The sequence below is a fragment of the Mirounga angustirostris genome, unplaced genomic scaffold (genome assembly GCF_029215605.1).
Source record: "Mirounga angustirostris isolate CCGP_5_RB_7025 unplaced genomic scaffold, mMirAng1.0.hap1 SCAF_173, whole genome shotgun sequence".
Taxonomy (NCBI): domain Eukaryota; kingdom Metazoa; phylum Chordata; class Mammalia; order Carnivora; family Phocidae; genus Mirounga; species Mirounga angustirostris.
The window spans coordinates 36,959-57,529 of record NW_026991881.1 but is presented as its reverse complement, the minus strand read 5'-3'; the positions used below and the strand labels follow the sequence as shown (position 1 = coordinate 57,529).

The window sequence follows — 20,571 nt, the reverse complement described above, 5'->3', positions numbered from 1 at the left end:
TAAAAAAATCATGAAAAATTCAAAGAAGAAGCTCTCTACTCTAGGAGGTGATTCAGTCTTACCACTTCCGTCTCCCTCCACCATTGAGTGTGGCCTGGTCTTACTGACTCGCTTCCAAAAAGTAGAGCATGGAAAAGGGAAAAACAGTAATTCTACTGCAATGCTACCTTAAACTAGTGAACTAGATTAACACAATCAGTTATTAGTCATATCATTAATATTATGTGCTCCTTGATCTGACGTGATGGGAAGAGCACTTCATGTCTGAGATTTTTTTTTTCTCCAAACCCAGAACCCCAGTCTAATTGTGGGGGAGAGCATGAGAAAAACCCCAATTCAGAGATGGTCTGCAAAACAGCTGACCACTACTGCTTAAAACTCTCAAGGCCATAAAAAATGAGAAAAGACTGAAACCATCATAGACCAGAGGAGACTAAGGAGACATGACAATTATGTAAAGCATAGTTTCCTGGATTGGACTCCGTAACAGAGAAAGAACAATCATGGAAAAACTGATGAGCTCTGAGTAAAATCCAGAAAAAAATCATGGAGGTACTAAGTCATAAAATATACCCTTTATCAGCAATATGAACCATCATTAATTTAGCCTCAGTGAATTTTAATTTAATGTTATGAACTCTATTATTGAATATTTACCAATGAAAACTCGGTAATTAGTGTTCTTAAAGGACTTAATATATCAAAGTTATTAACCAAAAATACTGCAATTTATATTGCTTGCACTAAATGGAGTATTTCCACTGGCTCCAAAAGAGAATATTCACCTTGCTCTCAGGTTGGTATCTCATCTCTATTTTTCATTTTCTCTCTCTCTGGGGGTGTTTCTCATTTTCTTTTCATATACTTCTTGTTTTCTCTTTTTTCTGTTGTGTTTGCTCCCTTGGACACTCTATTCTGCCTTATAACCTCATTTTATTTATTAGATGGGTGACTTCCTCTAGAATTATATAAATAGTGTAATCACCAAAGATCTTTCAGCCTCTCATTTGTTGCTGTGAATCCAGAATCACATTATTGAGGACTGCTGAGCACAACGGATGTTATTATCTGCAGGGAAAGCAAAGAGAACCTTTGAAATTACATAGTCCTATTTCTTTGCATTCCAGGCACTTACAAAGAATGCAAATGGCTGTTTGATAAATGGAAAAATAAATTTGCCATATGTTTAAATTTATTTGCTAGCCACCTGGTAGAGGGAGTAGAGGAAACCTTTTCCTACTTGCCTCTTGTCTGCTGTGATCTTCTCTGTCCTACTTTTTTCCTTCTGTGAAATAAGCAGTGAGGTGATTTTGACAAAGCACCTCTGTTTCTCATCTACACTATGTAATGCAATACCTGGTACACATGCTTCGTACTATGGTTTCCAGATCCCTATCTATTGTTCCTTAGACCTATTCTTAGGGGGACAGAGAGTAAGAATTTTTTTTTCAACAAATTGAAAATTTCAACTTGACTGCAGTCTAAAGATATATAAAGAAAGTTAATCTTGATCATCTGGATGACTACTTCATCACCCAGTACTGCCAAAGAGTTCTAGGAACCAAAATTGTTTATCATTATGTTCACAAGTGAAGGCCAACTATATTAGTACCTGCTGCATGGAGGGCTTTTTACGGAGGTTCAATGGAGAATTGAGTCATCAAATAGCTCTCAGGGTACAAGTTTCATCAAAAAAAAGAAGGAAGAGCCATTGCAGTCAGGACTATTTCACGATGTCAATGAATTCGCTGCATAGTTGTTTCTTTCTTTCATTTTTTTTTTTAATAGAAGAGGACAAAAATGGTGAGTAGTAAACCTGCAATAACTGTTTTTAATTTTTCAGTATCGGATTTTGGACTGCAGTATTAAATTGATTATACCATCAAAGTAAAGAATTGGTGATTTAAAATTAGATCAGCATTAAAATTGAAAAATTGCATTAGTATAAATAGCAATGAGACATGATGGCCCATCATTCTCCATATAAAAAGAATCAATTAAACAAAAATAATGAAATATTCAAATATATCTGCCTATTTTTATCAAAACATCATCAGTTTCATTTTAGGGAACCATTCTTGATCATATATTTTTTAAAGATTTTATTTATTTATTTGAGAGAGAGAATGAGAGAGAGAGAGAGAGCACATGAGAGGGGGGAGGGTCAGAGGGAGAAGCAGACTCCCTGCTGAGCAGGGAGCCCGATGCGGGACTCGATCCCGGGACTCCAGGATCATGACCTGAGCCGAAGGCAGTCGCTCAACCAACTGAGCCACCCAGGCGCCCCATTCTTGATCATATTAAAATTTTAATTTTATTTATTTTATTTTGTGGTTTTTGTTTGCATTTATAATTCATTATCATTTAACAAATGAAAATGTTTTTATTTAGTTTTATGGCTACACAAATTTTTTTTTAAAGATTTTATTTATTCATCTGAGACACAGAGATAGAGAGAGAGCACGAGCAGGGAGAGAGGCAAAGGGAGAGGGAGAAGCAAGCTCCCTGCTGAGTCAGGAGCCTGATGTGGGGCTCGATCCCAGGACCCTGGGATCATGACCTGAGCTGAAGGCAGACGTTTAACCATCTGAGCCACCCAGGCGCCCCTGGCTACAAAAATTTTAAAAGCATTTCCAGTAATGTATACAATGTGTATAAGATGTTTTAGAACCCTAGGGAGATTAAGGAGCAAGAGTGGTACGAGCAGCAATTTCAGGTGAGAGATGGCACTCAAGACTAGGTAGAGGAGATCGAATTCAACAGAGTAAGGAATAAGGAGCCAGTGACAGAAAATTAATCCATCATCATTATACAAAGAGGAGTGGAATGGGGAGAGCATAGACCCAGGGAAGAATGATGTTACAGAAATTTGGACACAAGGTGATAAACATCTGTATGGGATAATGACAAAAATAACAGAGAAAAAGACATTTTAGTGATTGCACCATGAAGCTACCTGGAATATAAACACAATTACTCTGATTAGATCTTTGCATTTTTTTCTTTTCTGCAGAGTAAGGGATGGTCATCCTGGAGCCAAAGCAAGACCTCTGTACTAAGAGACCAGGGGTTTGGTGCTGAGTCTGATAACCTACTCACAGGCATTCATATAGTCTTTGTGGTCTCAGTTATTTTATCTATACACAAAATGGATTAGCTGGAAGGGTGGATTTCAAATCCCATCCCACTTGCCCCCACTATTGGAAACTTTTATTCTAAGATACCGAACATCTTACATAAAACTCAAAAAGTTGAGAGAGAGAAAAGCAGCTCAGAAGTTCATAAAAACGTCTACATACATCTACCATATGATCCAGCCATTCCACTCTTAGGTATTTGCCCAAGAAAAATGAAAGCATATGTCAGTACAAAGACTTGTATAAGAATTTTATAGCGGCTTTATTTATAAGATCCAAAAATAGAGACAATCAAAATGTCCACCAATAGATGAATAGATAAATAAACTGTGATAGGTCCATACAATGGGATACTATTCAGCAATAAAGAGGAATTTTCTATCGATACATACAACAACCTGGGTGAAGCACATAATAACTATGCTTAGTGAAAGAAGCCCAACACAAGAGAGTACACACTATATGATTTAGTTTGTAAAACTCCAGAAAATGCAAACTCTTCTATAGGGACATAAATTAGATCAGTGGTTGCTTTAGGATGGATAGAGAGATGGGGAAGGGAGCATTATAAAGGGGTTACCAGGAAACTTTTGGGGGTGATGGATGTATTCATTATCTGGATTGTGGTGATGGTTTCAAAGTTGTATATACATCAAAATTCATCAAATTTTATGCTTTAAATATATGTAGTTTGTATGTCAATTACATCTCAATAAAGCTGTTCCCCCAAAATAGAGAAGTCTTGACAGTTGATGCCTGGTAGCTGGCCTAGTTACTTCCAGTTAAGGCATGGTGTTCTTCTGCTGGACAAAAACAATATTGCGGGATATCAACCTCAGACAAGGACCCCCCCATGACTGTGATGGAACAAAATAATAGAAACACCACCTCATACTTCATAATGATGCCTGAACAGACATATTAACAGAGACATTGGGCAATCACAGAATGACCAAACGCTACTACAACTACTTTCTCGGTCAGCATGAGTGACAAGTGCTTCTTCAGTGAATACTCTAGCCCCATTCTCTTCCTCCTACCTCTTAGAGAAAAATTAAGATACCCAACCATCGAATTGCCCCAGATTCCTGACAGCAGTCGATTCAATACAGACCTTTGCTTCCTGAACCCTCCCACAAACAACAACAACAACAACAAAAACAAAAAACACCCTAACACAAGCCTTAATCCTGTAATAAGCAAACCACTCCCCCCTGTCCATTTTCTCTTTCACAGAATCTCCAATGTTTTTCTGCAGTGTGCAGTCCCCTCCCCCCCGCCCTTGCTGCAATGGTAATAAACCTGTTTATTAACTAAAACGGTTCCCGGTGATCTTTGGTTGGTGGGCAAAGCAGAAAAACTTGACAGTGAAGTTCTCTCAACTGTGGCATGTGGGAAACCTCTCTCCCATATTTGCCATTCTCGCTACCCATGAGGAGCACTTTGGAAGCCCCTGAGGCAGAAAATCTCTAAAGATGACTAAAATCCGTATTTTCATGGTGTTGATGATGATAATCTCGGTCCCTAGAAATAATGAGTCTTTATTCAGGGTTTTTTTATATTCCTTTTTTTAAAGATTTTTTAAATTTATTTATTTGAGAGAGAGCGAGAGAGAGTGAGCACGAGCAGCGGGGAGGGGCAGAGGGAGAGGGAGAAGCAGACTCCCAGCTAAGTAGAAGCCGGACATGGGGCTCGATCCTGGGGCTCAGGGATCATGACCTGAGCCAAAGGCGGACGCTTAACCAACTGAGCCACCCAGGCACCCCCTTTATGCAGCTTTTTAATAGAAAAGACCTGGAATGTCCATTTTAACATCAGTTTTAATATCAGTATTGTGTCTGAGAATGGTGACCAACATAGTTAGCATAGAGGCTGTTATTTATATAAAGAAATCATTTTGACATCTCCTCAAAAGTTTAAACTATGCTTGGTCTGTGGCAGTGGGGAGAGAAATTTCATTTTTGCTGACTTAAAAGAGATTGATCCATGAATGTGCTTTCCTTAGCTTCCTGCTGATAAATGCTTTTCCCCTGCTATTTTCCTGAGTTATTTCTGTCCCTGGATTCTCATCTTGAATAAGCAGACAGGGAATTGAGATGAAGAACAGACTCAAATATTTGGGATGTTTTCCAGAATGCGCTGGCCAACGATGGAAAGCTGTGATAGGGCAAAGAAAAGTTGCTTCGTGAGAGGTATTTTTAGAACTTTAAATATACCCAATGTCAAACTTACTTTTTAAAAGGCAAGAGTATGGGGGCGCCTGGGTGGCTCAGTTGGTTAAGCGACTGCCTTCGGCTAAGGTCATGATCCTGGAGTCCCAGGATCGAGTCCCACATCGGGATCCCTGCTCAGCGGGGAGTCTGCTTCTCCCTCTGACCCTCCCCCTGCTCATGCTCTCTCTCTCTATCTCATTCTCTCTCTCAAATAAATAAATAATCTTTAAAAAAAAAAGGCAAAAGTATGTATGTATAAACTTCTTTTTCTTTTTTAAAGATTTTATTTATTTATTCATGAGAGATAGAGAGAGAGGCAGAGGCAGAGGGAGAAGCAGGCTCCCCGCAGAGCAGGAAGCCTGATGCGGGACTCGATCCCAGGACCCTGGGATCATGACCTGAGCCGAAGGCAGATGCTTAACTGACTGAGCCACCCAGGCGTCCCGTAAACTTTTTTTTCTGTCCTACTAAAATCCTAAAAGAAATTTACTATCTGCCGTCTAATCTATGTTGACGCTTTAAAGAGTTCTAGAAAGGAAATTTTACATCATTTTTTGTTGTTTAAATACATGTAACAAGTAGCACAGTGATAGAAGCCAAAGACTAAAAGAATCCTGAAGCTGTGAAAGTAGTTTTTGATTTGTGGCTACAATTCTTTGCTTTTAGGATAAAGGGGGAGGGGGCACCGGCATGGTGAGAACAAAAGAGAAAAATCATCTTCCCATATTATATTCACATGTCCAGGCATGGCAGTGTTGATGCCACCACCTATATTTTCGGACTGGGGCTCAGCTGGGGAGAGATGGTGCCTTAGGCTGGAAAAACCATAAAATGTCAATGCAGTTAGAAACCAGGGCCCTGTAGTCAGGAGGCTAAGATTCTTATCTTCGCCAAGGCACCTGCCAACTATACCAGCTTTGGATAATTCACAAAACCTCTCTAAACCATAATGTCATTTTCTGAAAAATGGTATCTGCTTCAAATGGGGCCTGTCAGAATTACATAAAATAATGGATAAAAAGCTCTCAGCGTAGGCCCTGCCACACTGTAGGTCCTATATAAAGATTGGCTACTACTATTACTAGTGTTACTATTTGCTAGAAAGAGCTGTAATTATATTTTAGCACTGAGCACTCTTTTTATTTATATCACAGTAATACACATATCTGAAAAAGTAAAATATTACTAAGAGTTTATAATTGAACAGCCTGACTATTTCCTTCCACATGTGATTCTCTCTCTCCGGAGGGAACAACTCAAATCTTCTGGCTGTGATTTTTTTTTTTTTTTTGGTCTTTATTTTCAGATTTCTAAACAACATACAATGCTGCTATGTATTAATTTTTCCATTTTCAAACACCATATATGAATTCTTGTGATCAAAACTTAGAACTTCATATTCTTACACAACCCCTTCTGTGCCTCTGCCTATTCTGTTAACAGAGTGATATTCCATTTTTGACAAATTGAATATTCAGAGTTTACGTTATCATAACTGAATATGTATTATTCAGAGCTAAGCCACTTGTATATGATAATCACATTTCCTTTCTTGCACACCTTTGTGTTGCCTGGAAATTAGTATAATTATCACATTTGTTCCTTTGTTTAGCTTTCTGTTTACCTATCAATAATTCTTTGCACACTCACCGCTAAAACTGTGAAATTCCTCCCAGTTCAGTCAAATATATCAGTTCGTTTCTCCGAAGGGGCAGTGGAAAGGGACATTACTTGAAGACCTCTATCTTTTCCATTAATTCCTCGTTGTGTGCTGTTCAGCCGTGCTGCATTGCTGTCATCATTAATACGCCCTCTCTCCATCATCCTGAGAATGTCCTTTGTCTCTCAGCTATGCTACTAGCTCCTCTGACACAAAGACCCCAAGTTTTTTCTCCTTATTGGCTTATTCCCTCATTTGGTTTAAAAATTTATTTATTTATTTGAAAGAGAGAGAGAGAGAACATGAATGGGGGGAGGGGCAGAGGGAGAGGGAGAGAGAGAATCCTCAAGCAGACTCCCCACTGAACATGGAGCCCGACCCGGGGCTCAATCCCACCATCCTGAGATCAGGACCTGAGCCAAAATCAAGAGTCGGACGCTTAATTGACTGAGCCACCCGGGCTCCCCATCCCTCATTTGGTTTAGGCACACTTTCTAGGAGCTTTCTTAGAAAGATGTACAGGAACCATTCTGGAGACCTTCAGTGTCCTAAATGGTATTGATTTTATCTTTAATTTTGATTGATAATTGGGCTGAAACTCCAAGAACAAAGAACCCCAACTTAGAAATAATTTCCCTCAAAATTTAGAGCAAATTGCTCAGTGGCTTTTAGTTTCCACTTTTACTCTGGAGAAATCTAAGGCCATTCTGACTCCAGTCCTTTATGTTAGCACGCAATCTGTTTTTTTTCCTTTGAAATTTTTAAAGGTCGTCTTTGCACTCATAGCATTGTGAAATTTAAAAATGTTATATTTTAGGACAGGTATTTCTCTAATATATGCATTTAATGGGATAAATTTCCCTGCAAGCACAGCTTTAGCTGTGTCCCATAAATTTTGATACATTGTATTATCATATTCATTCAATTCAAAATATTTTCTAATTTCCCTGAGACTTACTCTTTGATTCCTGGATTATTTATAAGTATATTGCTTAATTTCCAAGCACTTGGAGAAATTCTTGTTAGCCTTCTGTTATTAATTTTTAATTTAATTCCCTATAGACACAGATCATACCTGGTAAGATTTCCATTCTTTGATATTTGTTAAGGTCTGTTTTATGCCCAGGATATGATCTATCTTGGTGAATATTCCATGTGCACTTGAAACAAATGTGTATTATGTTGTTGATGGGAGTGTTCTCTAAATGCCAGTTAGATCCAGTTGGTTGATAGCATTGGTCAATATTTTTGTTGATTTTCTGTTGACTCCTTCTATTACTGAAGAACAGTGTTGAAATTTTCAAGTGTAATTGCACATTTCCTGACTTTTTCTTTTGGTTCTATAAATTTTTACTCCGTGTATTTTGCAGTTCTGTTTCTAAAGAAGTACCTGCTTAGAATTGTGTCTTTTTTGTAAACCTACTATCTCTCTTATTTCTAGCATCTTCTTTGTGCTAAAGTCTACTTTATCTGATATTAATGTAGTCACTCCAGGTTTTTTTGACTAATGTTTGCGTGATATATTTTTCTCCATCCCTTAACTTTTAATCTATTATGTCAGATTTGAAATGAGTTTCTTGTAGACAGCATATGGGTCATTTCTTTAAAAATTCATTTCTAAAACCTCTTTTAATGAACATGTTTAGATCATTTACATTTTATCTAATTATCAACATGTTTGGATTTAGGTCTACCATTTTATGTATTTTTTCTGTTTGTTCTCTCTGTTTCCTCTTTACCTGCCTACTTTTTTTTTTTTTAGTTATTTGACCAAGTTTTTGTATTCCATTACAATGTATTGATTGTGATTTTGACTACATCTCTTCATATAATTTGTCTGGTGGCTGCTCTGGTGACTACAATATACATACTTAACTTTTCACAGTCTACTTAGAATCAATGTTTTAGAACTTTAATAGGAATATAGAAACCTTAAGTCCATGTAGGTCCCTTTATCCTCCTCCCTGGGTACTACAATATATAGATTAAACCTACCTACATTGAATTCTCCATCATACAATGTTACAGTTTTTGCTTACAACCATTAAACATATTGCAAAGAACTCAAGAGGAGATAGTCTACTGTATTTAGCCAAATATTTGCCATTTCTGTTGCTCTTCCATCATTCCAGAGGTTCCAAGTTTCCCTCCATTCTGTCTGTAGAATTTCCTTTAGAAATGATTTCTGGGTAGATCTGTATACATTCTCTTAATTTCCTTCATCTGTTTTAATTTCACTCATTCCTATATGGTATTGTTACTGGATGTGGAATTCTAGGTTGGCCGTTGTTTCTTTCAGTGCTTGAAAAATGTTGTGCCACTTCTTCATTCAGTGGTTTCAGATGAGAAATCCACAGATACTTGCATTATTATTCTCCTATAGGTGATGTGTCCTCTTTTTTTTTTTTTTTTTTGGAAGATTTTTTTTCTTTGTCTTTGGTTTTCATCACTTTTATAATACTATGTCTGACTTTAAAAAAAAATAAAATATAATGCTATGTCTGAGCATGGATTTCATTGGGTTTACTCTATTTTAGGTTCACTTAGCTTCTTGAATATTCGATCTTTGGCAATTCTCAGTCATTATGTATTTCAAGAATTTTTTTTGGTATCTCACTCTTTCTCTTTTCCTTCTGGGATTTCAGTGACATGCAGATTAGATCTTTCATTGTTGTCCCCCCACCTCCAGTCCCTATGGCTCTGTTAGCTATATTCTATCATTTTTCTCTCCACTGTCTAGATTAGTTAATTTCTATTGGTCTGTCTTCAAGTTTGTGACTCTTTGCTCTGTCATTTCCGTTCTACTATTGAGTCCACCCAGTGAGGTTTTTTTGTTTGTTTCAGTCACTCTAAATTTCCATTTTGTTATTTATATCTTCTCTTTCTTTGCTGATACTTTGTTTCAAGAGTGTCCATGATTACTCATCCAAACATTTTTAGAATAGATTCTTTAAAGTCTTTGTCAGATCATTCCAAGATCTATGTCACTTCAATATTGGCATCTGTTGACTATATTTTCCCATGGGAGTTGAGACTTCAGTGAGTCTTTATATGTCATGTAAGTTTAGAATGTACCCTGGCCATTTTGAATATTAGATCATGAGGCTCTGGTTTTGTTTATATTCTATGAAAAAAAAATTTTTTTTAGCAGGCACTTGACCTGCTTAGATTGAAGCTGCAACTTCCAACCCATCTTCCATGGACTCTGGTTTCAGATCAGTTCAGTTTCCAAAGACTTTGCAGTACTATTCAGATCTGTCCTGTATGTGTACTACCCAGTGGTCAGTCTGGGATCTGCACAGAGGTCTATCTGTTAGCTCAATTCTCAATGTTTTTAGCATACTAAGTGTAATGAGATCCATTCATGCACAGTGAGTGGTGGATGAGCGAGAAGTTTCTAAACAGTTTTATGGGGCTCTTTCAGTATCTTGGGAGATATCGACAGAGGGATTGAGAAAGAGATGTTTTACATTTATTAACAAACACATTAATAGATAAAAAAACAATACTAGGTGAATTACATGAACAGAAAATTTACAGAAGAGTAAAAAATGGCATAAATGAATAGATGCTCAACTTCACATCAAAGAATGTGCATATGATCATAATGAGATACCATTCACTCCAGTATCATTGAAAAAATTAAAAGTCTGACAATATCAAAGATTAATACCAATATAGAGCAACAGAGACTGGTGGAAAGGTCATAATACCAACACCTGTGGAAAATAACTTGGTAGTAACTAGTAAAATTGAAAACAAACACACATAATGATGCAGCCTTAGTTATTTGCCCCAGGGAGAGTCTAGCTCATATCTAAAAGGAGACGTGTACAAAATGTTCTTAGCAGAAATATTTGTAATAACCAAAAAATGGGAACAACCTAAATGCTGACCAAAAAAACAAAGTATGTTCTATGTATATAATAGAATACTATACAGCAATGAGAATAAATGGATTGGAACTACAAATATCAACATGAAAGACTAAAACAAATAAAATATAAATGAGAAAAGCAAAGTAAATTTCACAAGTATAAACACAACATACAGTTTTCCTGTGAAATCTTTTTCATCAAGTTTAAATATATGTAAGCAATACTATATATTACTTATATATATAAATTATTAATATAGAGCTATAACTACTTATATATGTATGTAAAGAAGAAAGGGTTTATATGTGTGTGTGTGTACTGTATTAGTAATGTTTAATTTCTTAGATTGAATGGTGGGTACATTGTCATTGGTTTTATTACCCTTTATACATTAAAAACAATTGTGGCAAAGGCATAGAGCATGAAATTTTCATGTGTCTTATCATTTCAGTGAATCTGTTTGTGAGGCAAGGGCCAACCAAAGCAGCTCCCAGCCATCGTTTAGTGGCCCCTCTTACCCTTTCTTTCCACCATGTATACTATAGATACTATAGCCATCCACACCAGCATTCCAAGGATTATTTAAATAGATCTTAGATTTTCCCACATGTCTGCCTTTTCTAGGATTTTCCCTCTGTCTGGAATACCTCTCCCTATTCACATACCAGAATATTAGCTTTTCTTTAAGATATACCTCAGTCCCACTACAAGAAGCTATCCCCAACACAAGGGGTAGAGCCACCTTGTACCAGCTTGCAAAAACCAATTGTTATATTTTCAGAAATGTTTGAGCTGACTGACATCATACTGGCAGTTTGAAATTGGCCATGGTGAAAATATGGATACCATGAAAATTGGCAAATGATACAAATCAGGGCTTTAGCCCTATAGGGTCAGTTGTTAAGCATTTACCAGTATACCACTGTCAGCATCGCCTGATAGAATTTATTCTTCTTTCCCCTAGACTCTCTTGGCCTCCTGGAGCACTCATTACTGTTTACCTTGCATTTTAGTTTTTGATGAATGCATCTGTCTTTTCCATGTCATTGTTAGCTACTCTAGAGCAGAGAAGAAACTTCATTCATCCTTATATCTCCCACAACACCTAGCAGAGTCTTTTCAGTATGACAGGTCCTCAATAATTTGATGAGTTGAATGTTCAAAAAGAAAGAGGTTCAAATTTCCCCCTATCCAACCAAGAGTGAATTGGGGATGCACATTGTTCCCACAGGAGGTCTGGCAAGTCATATGACAATGAGTGGAGTTAGATGATACACTTAACAGGGAAGGGGTAAGACAATTTTTTAAAAATAATGTGGCATAGGGCCGCCTGGGTGGCTCAGCCGTTAAGTGTCTGCCTTCAGCTCAGGTCATGATCCCAGGACCCTGGGATTGAGCCCCGCATCGGGCTCCCTACTCTGCAGGAAGCCTGCTTCTCCCTCTCCCACTCCCCCCTGCTGTGTTCCCTCTCTCGCTGTGTCTCTCTCTGTCAAATAAATAAATAATAATAAAATCTAAAAAAAAAAAGAGATACTTACCTTTAAAAAAATAATATGGCATATAATACTCCCACTACTTATGCTTTTCCTTAATCTTAATAATCATTGAATTTCAATTATCAGGAGAACATTTCTTTATTCTTACAAAATGTACTTTTCTACTTGTACAGATCAAATATAAGACTTAGATCCTTTTTAGTGTTTTACAGTTTAAAACAACAAAAATTGCTAACATTTTACAAAGTTGCCTGAAAGAAATAAAGCTTTAAAAAAAAAACTAAAGCAAAATAATTATAATTGAGGGAGTCTGAAGACGAAAACATGTGAAAATCACTTTTCTACACAGTGTTATAGCAGGCTACATACCTTTAAAAAAAATCCTAACTCACTAAATATAACTAAAAAACCCTGTTTGATGAAACATCTAATTATTTTTCATGTATCAACGAGCTTTCAAATTAGTAACCATCGCTCAGAGCTGAAAATTAAATTAAAGCAGAAACTTAGAGAGGTGAAGGAAACTTTAATCTAGCTTTGATCTTGAGAATGTTTGCCAAACCAGGTGAATTTGAGCTTCAGATGTCCTGGCCTCATAGGCGTGGGGGATAGGATACAAAGCTCTGAGCCTACCCAGAGCAGAGAGTCTAATAGAAGATCACTCTTATGCCTGCATACATGCATAATGCTGGAACTCAAAAGGCTACACCTTCAAAATAAAAGTGAATTAGACTTCTTCCTACAAGGAAAAGAAAAGAAACGTTTATATTAAAATTTGGTAATGAATGGAGGGGGGGAATCTTCCTTCTGAATATATGTAACAATAGGTTATTTCTCATGTAGATTGCAGCTGGAATTCACACACTTGGGGTGATCCAATAAAACCTAAGGAGATGTATTAAAGTGGTCCTGGTCTAAACATGCCCCAGGTACTGGACAGAATGCAAAATCTCCTTTGAACAAACTGAGCTTCTACCTTTACCTCAAAGGATTCTCTTAGATCAAGTTCCCAAAAATATGAATTCATAGTCAAAAGGAGTAAAACATCAAACATGGTGAGTGCAAAGCAGCAAAAATAATAGAGCACAGAATCAGACCCAGAATGATGCAGATATTGAATTACTAGAAACACTGTAGGTTTTCTAAATAGGTTCAATATGTTTAAAGATATAAAAGAAGGAGATAAAATATGAATAAAGAACAATACACCTGCAAACAAACAAGATAAAAAAAATTAAAGCATTTCAAAGTGGCAGAAATATAACTGAAAATTTAAAACTCAATGAATGGTTTTAGCAGCAGATTAGGAATATCTGTTAAGAAAAATATGAACTAGAATACAGATGTGATGAAATTACTAATATCTCATTAAAACTAACCCAGGGGGAAATTGACAAACTTAACAGTCCTATAAGTAACTAAAATTTTTATCACAACCTTTTGGTCTGGGTTAAATTCTTTACAAAGTCAATTTCAAACACATATGTAATAGACTTTTTTTTAAATTTACCATGTACTGGAATATAAAGCAAGTCTCAATAAATTTGGAAAAAGATCTCATAGACTGTCTTCTCTTACCACAAAACAATTAAGTTAGAAATCAATGTCATAAAGATAATTTTTTAAAATCTAAGCATTGTAGACTTAAGAAATAAACAACTAAATATCACACAGATCAAAGAAGAAATATTAATAGAAATTAGAAAATATTTACACCTGAATTATAATGACAGAATTTTACATAAAATTACACGGGACACAGCAACAGCAGAACATCCAGGGAGATTCTAAGCCTTAACTACTGAAATTGATCTACACAGATGCAATGAAATTCCAATCAAATGCCAAAATGATTTTTTTATAATCTTGACAAACTTATCCTAAAATATATGTGGAATTTCATATTGCCAAGAATATCCAAGGCTTAAGAAGTTGAGAGCCTTGCCTTACCTGAAATCAAGAGTTATTATGAAGCTATATTAATAAGACAACAAAGTATTGGCCTAGAGATAGCCAAATTGACCTATGGATGAAAATAGAGGTCCCAGAAAGCATCTAATGTATATATGGAAGCTTGGTATATGACAAAGCTTTTACTGAAAATCTGTGGAGAAGGGAGAGACAGTTCAATAAATGGCGATGTGACATTTAGTTATCTAAATGGAAAAAAATTATATAGGGTTCTTGTTTCATAGCAAACACAACAATCAATTAAGTGGGACTTAAGACTTAACTGGTTTTTTTTTAAGATTTATTTATTTATTTGAGAGAGAGAGAAGGAATGTTGAGAGGGGCAGAGGGAGAGAATCTTCAAGCAGACTCCCTGCTGAGCATGGAGCCAGACATGGGGCTTGATTTCACAACCCTGAGATCATGACCTGAGCTGAAACCAAGAGTCAGATGCTCAACTGACTGTGCCACCCAGGTGCCCCAGGACTTAACTTTGAATAGTTATTAATAATACTTTTAGAAGAAAATATAAGAGATTGTGCTTTTTAAGCATTGTTAAGGAGAAAATTATTCTTAAAGACACAAAAATATAAATAATAAAAATAAATATTGATACACTTGACTATGTCATGTTTGAGACCTTCTAGAAGAAGTTCAAAATAATGAAAAGTCACAAATGGGGAGAAGATTTTTGAAACAAATACGAGTAACCCAAAATTCATATCTAGACTATATAAAGAACTCTTCCTTACAAATCAATAATGAAAAGACAAATAGCCCAATTTTAAAAAAGAGAGAGAAAGAAAAATCTTAAAGGCACACTTCATAGAAGAAGAAATACGAGTGACAATTAATTACATGAAGTAGCAATTTTTATTAGGAACGAGGGAGAAACTAATTCAAACTACAAAAGAGATAGATACTATGATATACTGACCAGCTGGCAAAAATTAAAAACATGGACAATATCCTACACTGACTGGTGGGGGGGTGGGGAATGTAATAGATTTTTTACAATTACTTTAGAAAGAAATTAATCAGTTTTTGAAAAGCTAAAATGTGCATACCCTGTGGGCCAGAAATTGATGACTTTAAGGGTATGTCTTAGAGAAATTAGGCATGTCCATCTTAGGATGCATTTACAAAAATGTTCGTGCTTGTACTGAGCATGGTTGATAATTTCGTAAAACTGGAACCCTCCCCCACACATGGAGATCAACAGTAGGATGGAGAAATAACGTTGTGGCATACCCATGCTACAGAACAGTGCTTAGCAGTAGAAATGGATGAAATGTAGTTGCAGGGAACAGTGTGTATGAATCTCTGAAACATAATGCTCTGCCAAAAAGAAAGTGGAAAAAGAATGTGTACAGACAGTATGTTCAAAGCATAAAGTTTAAAAAAAAAAACCATGGAAAATTTAATGATTTTATTTTTAGGAATATAAATGCATGTGATAAACGATTAAAAAAAATCAAGAGGCAAAATGGGTGAAGGGGAGTGGGAGGTGCAGGTTTCCAGTTAGGGAATGAGTAAGTCAAGGGGATGAAAGGTGTAGCATAAAGAATAGAGTCAGTGATATTGTAAGAGGGCTGTAAGGTGACACATGGTAGCCATAATGTATGGAGTTGTTAATGTTGTACCCCCGAAACTACCATACCGTTGTGTGTCAACTATATTTCAATTAAAAACAAAAATCAAGGAGTTGCCTCCAAAGGGAGAGGCAATGGGGTTGAGATCAGAATAAATCTCACAGAGGGTCTCATAGATATTATCCTTGTTCTGAAACTGGTTGAAGGGGGTACATGTGTGTCCCTTATATTATTATTTTGCCTTATACATATTTTATAAACATTCTTCCAAATCCACTCAATATTTAATAAGAACAGTTTTGCACCACCGAGGGCATGAGCATGGGCGTGCATTTCTGTTGTTTACCTAGGCAAATTGCTGAAGCTTTCCTTAGAGATAGAGTGTGTGGAGTATGGTTTGGGTATGTGACAACAAGTTCTTCTCAGTGGGTTGTGCCAAGATTTAAAACTTGAGAATAATATCTTTACTCAAGCGTTACTTTCTCTGTGTTTATTTTAGAATATGCAAAAGGCCACAAGGTAGGTAATTTCTGGACCCTAATTATTAACAAAGTCAAAATGACTCAAAGAAATCAGCATGCATTCAACCGTAATTTTTGTTTCTTGAATCATAGATCAATAGATGGTAACTAGAAATTTGTATGTTACTAAGGTTCCACAGCTTTGCAAAAGAAAGTGATGAAGGTCTAAAGAGAGAACAGCATTTTTTGGTAGAAAATGTATGAAATGGTTCTCCTCCTCAAACACCTACTTTTCTCTCATTTCAGTGTTTTTTTCTTATTGTTACTGAATTTCTCTTTTTTTTTTGTAATCTAACACAAGTTAATATGCTCCTGAAAAAAATGTCGAGAAAGAAACCAATTTGCCTGAATGTTGACAGTATTAAAATCAGTAAGAAAAATAGGAATATATGGATTTGGATTTGAATAATTAGTATTTACAAATCCCCTTCTCTATTTTTGTATTGTGCCTTGATATGAAATTCAATTCTTTACTGCAAAAACTGGCTGTAGAGAGGGAAAAAAATGTATGTTAAATTCATTCCAAATATTGAGACAGAGTAGTATTACTTCTGCCAAATTGAGATATAATCCGAAGGTCTGGGTTCTTAAATATTAACACATTCTTAAAGTATATATTGAAATATAACATATACTCTATTCAGATTCTGAATCAATATTGACAATTTCAAGTATTTGTCAGGTTGACGAATACTCAGGAAAATAGAGAATAGTTAATGTATATAAAATAGAGAATAGAGAATAGTTAATGTAAATAAAAACAAAGTCATTCCTTTACAGGACAATTCTACTACAAGGGATGGAGAGGAGGGTGGGGGTGGTGTTTACTGGCAGCAAAGAGGGGAAAATGCTCCATCTGAAGTAGAATCTACCGGAAACTGAGACTCTACGAATTCAGTTATAGATTTAATTGGGTTGTGTAGCTACAGCAATAGGCCCTCGTCAAAAATATTCAATGAGTCGCTATATAATTGCCTACTTCTATCCAACAGGAGAAGGGAGGAGAGAAAAATATTATTATTTTTTTAACTCAGGGGAGAATTAAAGACCCCCAAATTAGTCTCAGTGAAGTGATATTAGATTTACCTGTGACTCCAGCGCTGATACCCTTTCTCTGAGGCTCAATCCCAGGCTGCTAAGAAGAGTAGGAAAATGGCACCAGCTATGGAGCCTTGCCATTTCCGTGTGGAGACTCTATTCTATACTGGCTCTGTTGTCGATGGTAGGTGGTTCTCTGCCACTGTGATGAGCCTGTGTGGCATCCCATCCACACCACTTGTAAGCCCTGGGAGCAAAATAGAAGACACTAGTCACACGTAAAGAAAAAAGTTGACTGGGTATTTTGTTTTCCTAATAACTGTGTTTCCCATAAATTCCTCAGAGGTTACAAACAAAGAAAATGCAAATGACACTGCTGGGAAAAGACACAACTGTCCCTCTTGCTGACCTTGGGGTGGCCTTAGTCCCAAATAGCCCCATTCAACTTTTGCGGCCATGCTGGATCGTGGCTGTTATCACCTCCGTTGTATAGATGGGGAAACACGGCAGCTTGAAGGAATTGTTCAAGTGTATCCAGCTAGCACTTAGCTGAGCTGTAACCAAGTGTCACAAGCACTGCTGAATCATCACCAAATGGGGGGGTGTGTGGCTATCAGACATAGATTGTTAACTAACAGCAAAACAGTGGTATTTCCTCAGAGTAAGATGCTGCGGATAAACGGTGAGACCTTGTATAATAAAATTGGCTAATACTTACTGTATATGTACTGGGTGTTGTCAAGCCTTGGGCTCACTGAATTACATACGTTATCTCAACTGATTCTTAAAAGAATTCCGCAAGGTAGGTAAGTTATCTATATCATGCAGATGACAAGAAAACTTCCAGAGAGACTAAGTGGCTGAAGGGCAGCCATCTACCTTCGGGCGGAATTAGGGGTGCTTACAACCCATGTCCCCAGCCTACATTTGCGCTGCTAAGCACATGTTTTTACTTAGATTGCTGATTGCAGGAGAATTAAAATACCAAAGTTTTCCGAGGATGCTTTTATCCCTTCCCATTTTACAAGAGACCCAAGGAACATACATTTTGCTTCAAGAACCAGGCAGTCTGCATCGCTGTGTCCTCTGTGCCCCTGGCTCCAAATACTCCACTCTTTCAAATACTATAGCTTAAAGTACTTGGGAGGCATAGAGGAATTCGAGGAAAATGAGAATGGGTTTTCCATAACATTGCCTCCTGGTTTAGTTATCCATAGCTGCAGAATAAACTTAGTTGCATTAAAAAACCAGCAGCTAGAGCGCCTGGGTCGCTCAGCGGGTTAAGTGGTTAAGCGTCTGCCTTTGGCTCAGGTCACTTCCCGGACTCCTGGGATCAAGTTTCGCATCGGGCTTCCTGCTCAGCGGGGAGTGTGCTTCTCTCTCTCCCTCTGCCCCTCCCGCTGCTCCATTTCTCTCTCTCTCTCTCTCAAATAAATAAATTTTTAAAAATCCCAACAGCTATTTTATTATTATCATTCTTATCTTTCACATTTTGGGGGATTGACTGGGCTCAGCTAGGTGGCTCTCACTTGGGGTATTTCTTGTGGTTACAGTCTGATGGTGGCTGGAGCTAGAGTTATCTGGAAGGCCTCCTTACTCAGGTTTCTGCCTGTTGATGCTTGCTGTCAGCTGAGACCTCAGTTGGGGCTGTCAGCCACGTGTCTACATGTTGCATCTCTGTGTGGCCTGAACTTTCTCATAGTGTGGCACCTGGTTTCTAAAAGCAAAGCTCTCAAGAGAAGCAGACAGCCAAGGGAAAGACTTTTATGATTTAGTCTGGGAAGTCACATACAGCACTGCCTTTGTCACATTCTGCTCATTAGAATCAAGTCACTCAGGCCAGCCCATACTCAAGGACAGGGAAATCAGACTCTACCTCTTAACAAAAAGAGTATCAGAAACTTGGCAAATATGATTCCAAACTACTGCTCTGAGGGATTAAAGAAAGTATACACCAACAAAGCAAACTTAACTCTCCTGGGCAATGATTGTTTCATTAAACTACATGAAGGTAGTTCACTGGGTAACCAAGATGGGTCTCCTAACTGTTGCATGGGACCAACTGTTTCTCTTCTGTCCCTGATCCCAGCTACCAAAACCATCCTGGCCCATGTTGCCATCTTCCCTGGACAGCAACCTTTCTTCAACCCCTGTCTTTCTACCATTACTATATAAGTCCCTTGCTGGTAGACATCTCACATGTAACTGCCACGCTACCTGGCTATCCACTGAAGATGGTGCAAGGCCCACTCTCCTAGCTTACCCCCAAAATCTTGGAACTCAACAGAACACAAGGTTTGCATAATTCAAAGTTTAGCCCTATGATGCTCATCTAATGGGACTCAGGGTATCTGATGTGCAGGATATTATGTGTCCTCTGTGCCTTTACTGCCTCTTGATGCTATTTGTAATTGTGATGCATTTATTTTAAAATGTTGAGCAATGTACTACAAAAACACATTGTAAAAATATTCAACAAAATGACCATAAAAATGTCATTACTCTGGTCCATGTGCTCTAGAGCAGCCAGACTCTCAAATGCTACAGTGGACACCACAATTGTCCAGCGCTAGGGTGACCTTCAGGTCACATGAACCCTGTACTATATTCCCAAGAATCGGTACTAGAAAGGACTATTGTGACAGAGCCACTAGCTTATGTTCATGTCCTCCTATACACAGTTAAACTACCTTCCTCAGCCCCTTTGGAGGTTAGGTTGACCTAGTTCTGAGACCAATGGAAAATGTGCAGAGTGAAGCAAACTATTTCCGGGCCTGGCCATGAAACTCCCTATCTATCCCAGTCTCCCTCCCTTCTCTGGAAATATTACAGGCAAAATACTGAATATGATGGAAACACAAAGCATTAAAAGATGAAAGAGACACAGGTTCATGAATGGCCATGTCAAGAAATTTGTCCCCTTACTGACTGTATTAGACTATGATACCATGACAGAGAGAAATCTGATTTAATTTAGTTAAGCCTTTGAGATTTTAAAAATGATCTGTTACAGCATCACATTTACTGACTACCAGCTCTCCTAGTTATTTTAGCAGAACAGAGGTCTGGTGCATGTGGAGGTGAGG

At 37.3% G+C, this 20,571-nt stretch overlaps 1 long non-coding RNA gene across 2 annotated transcripts in view; it reads right to left on the bottom strand.

Moving 5' to 3' along the window:
- The window catches only part of LOC129045837 (uncharacterized), a 56,894-nt gene extending 39,166 nt beyond the window's left edge, over positions 1-17,728 (bottom strand). For both annotated transcript variants that reach the window (XR_010409087.1, XR_010409086.1), the window contains exon 1: positions 17,534-17,728. This is a non-coding gene — a long non-coding RNA (uncharacterized LOC129045837). The remainder of the gene's footprint in view (positions 1-17,533) is intronic.
- Positions 17,729-20,571: the final 2,843 nt, after the last annotated feature.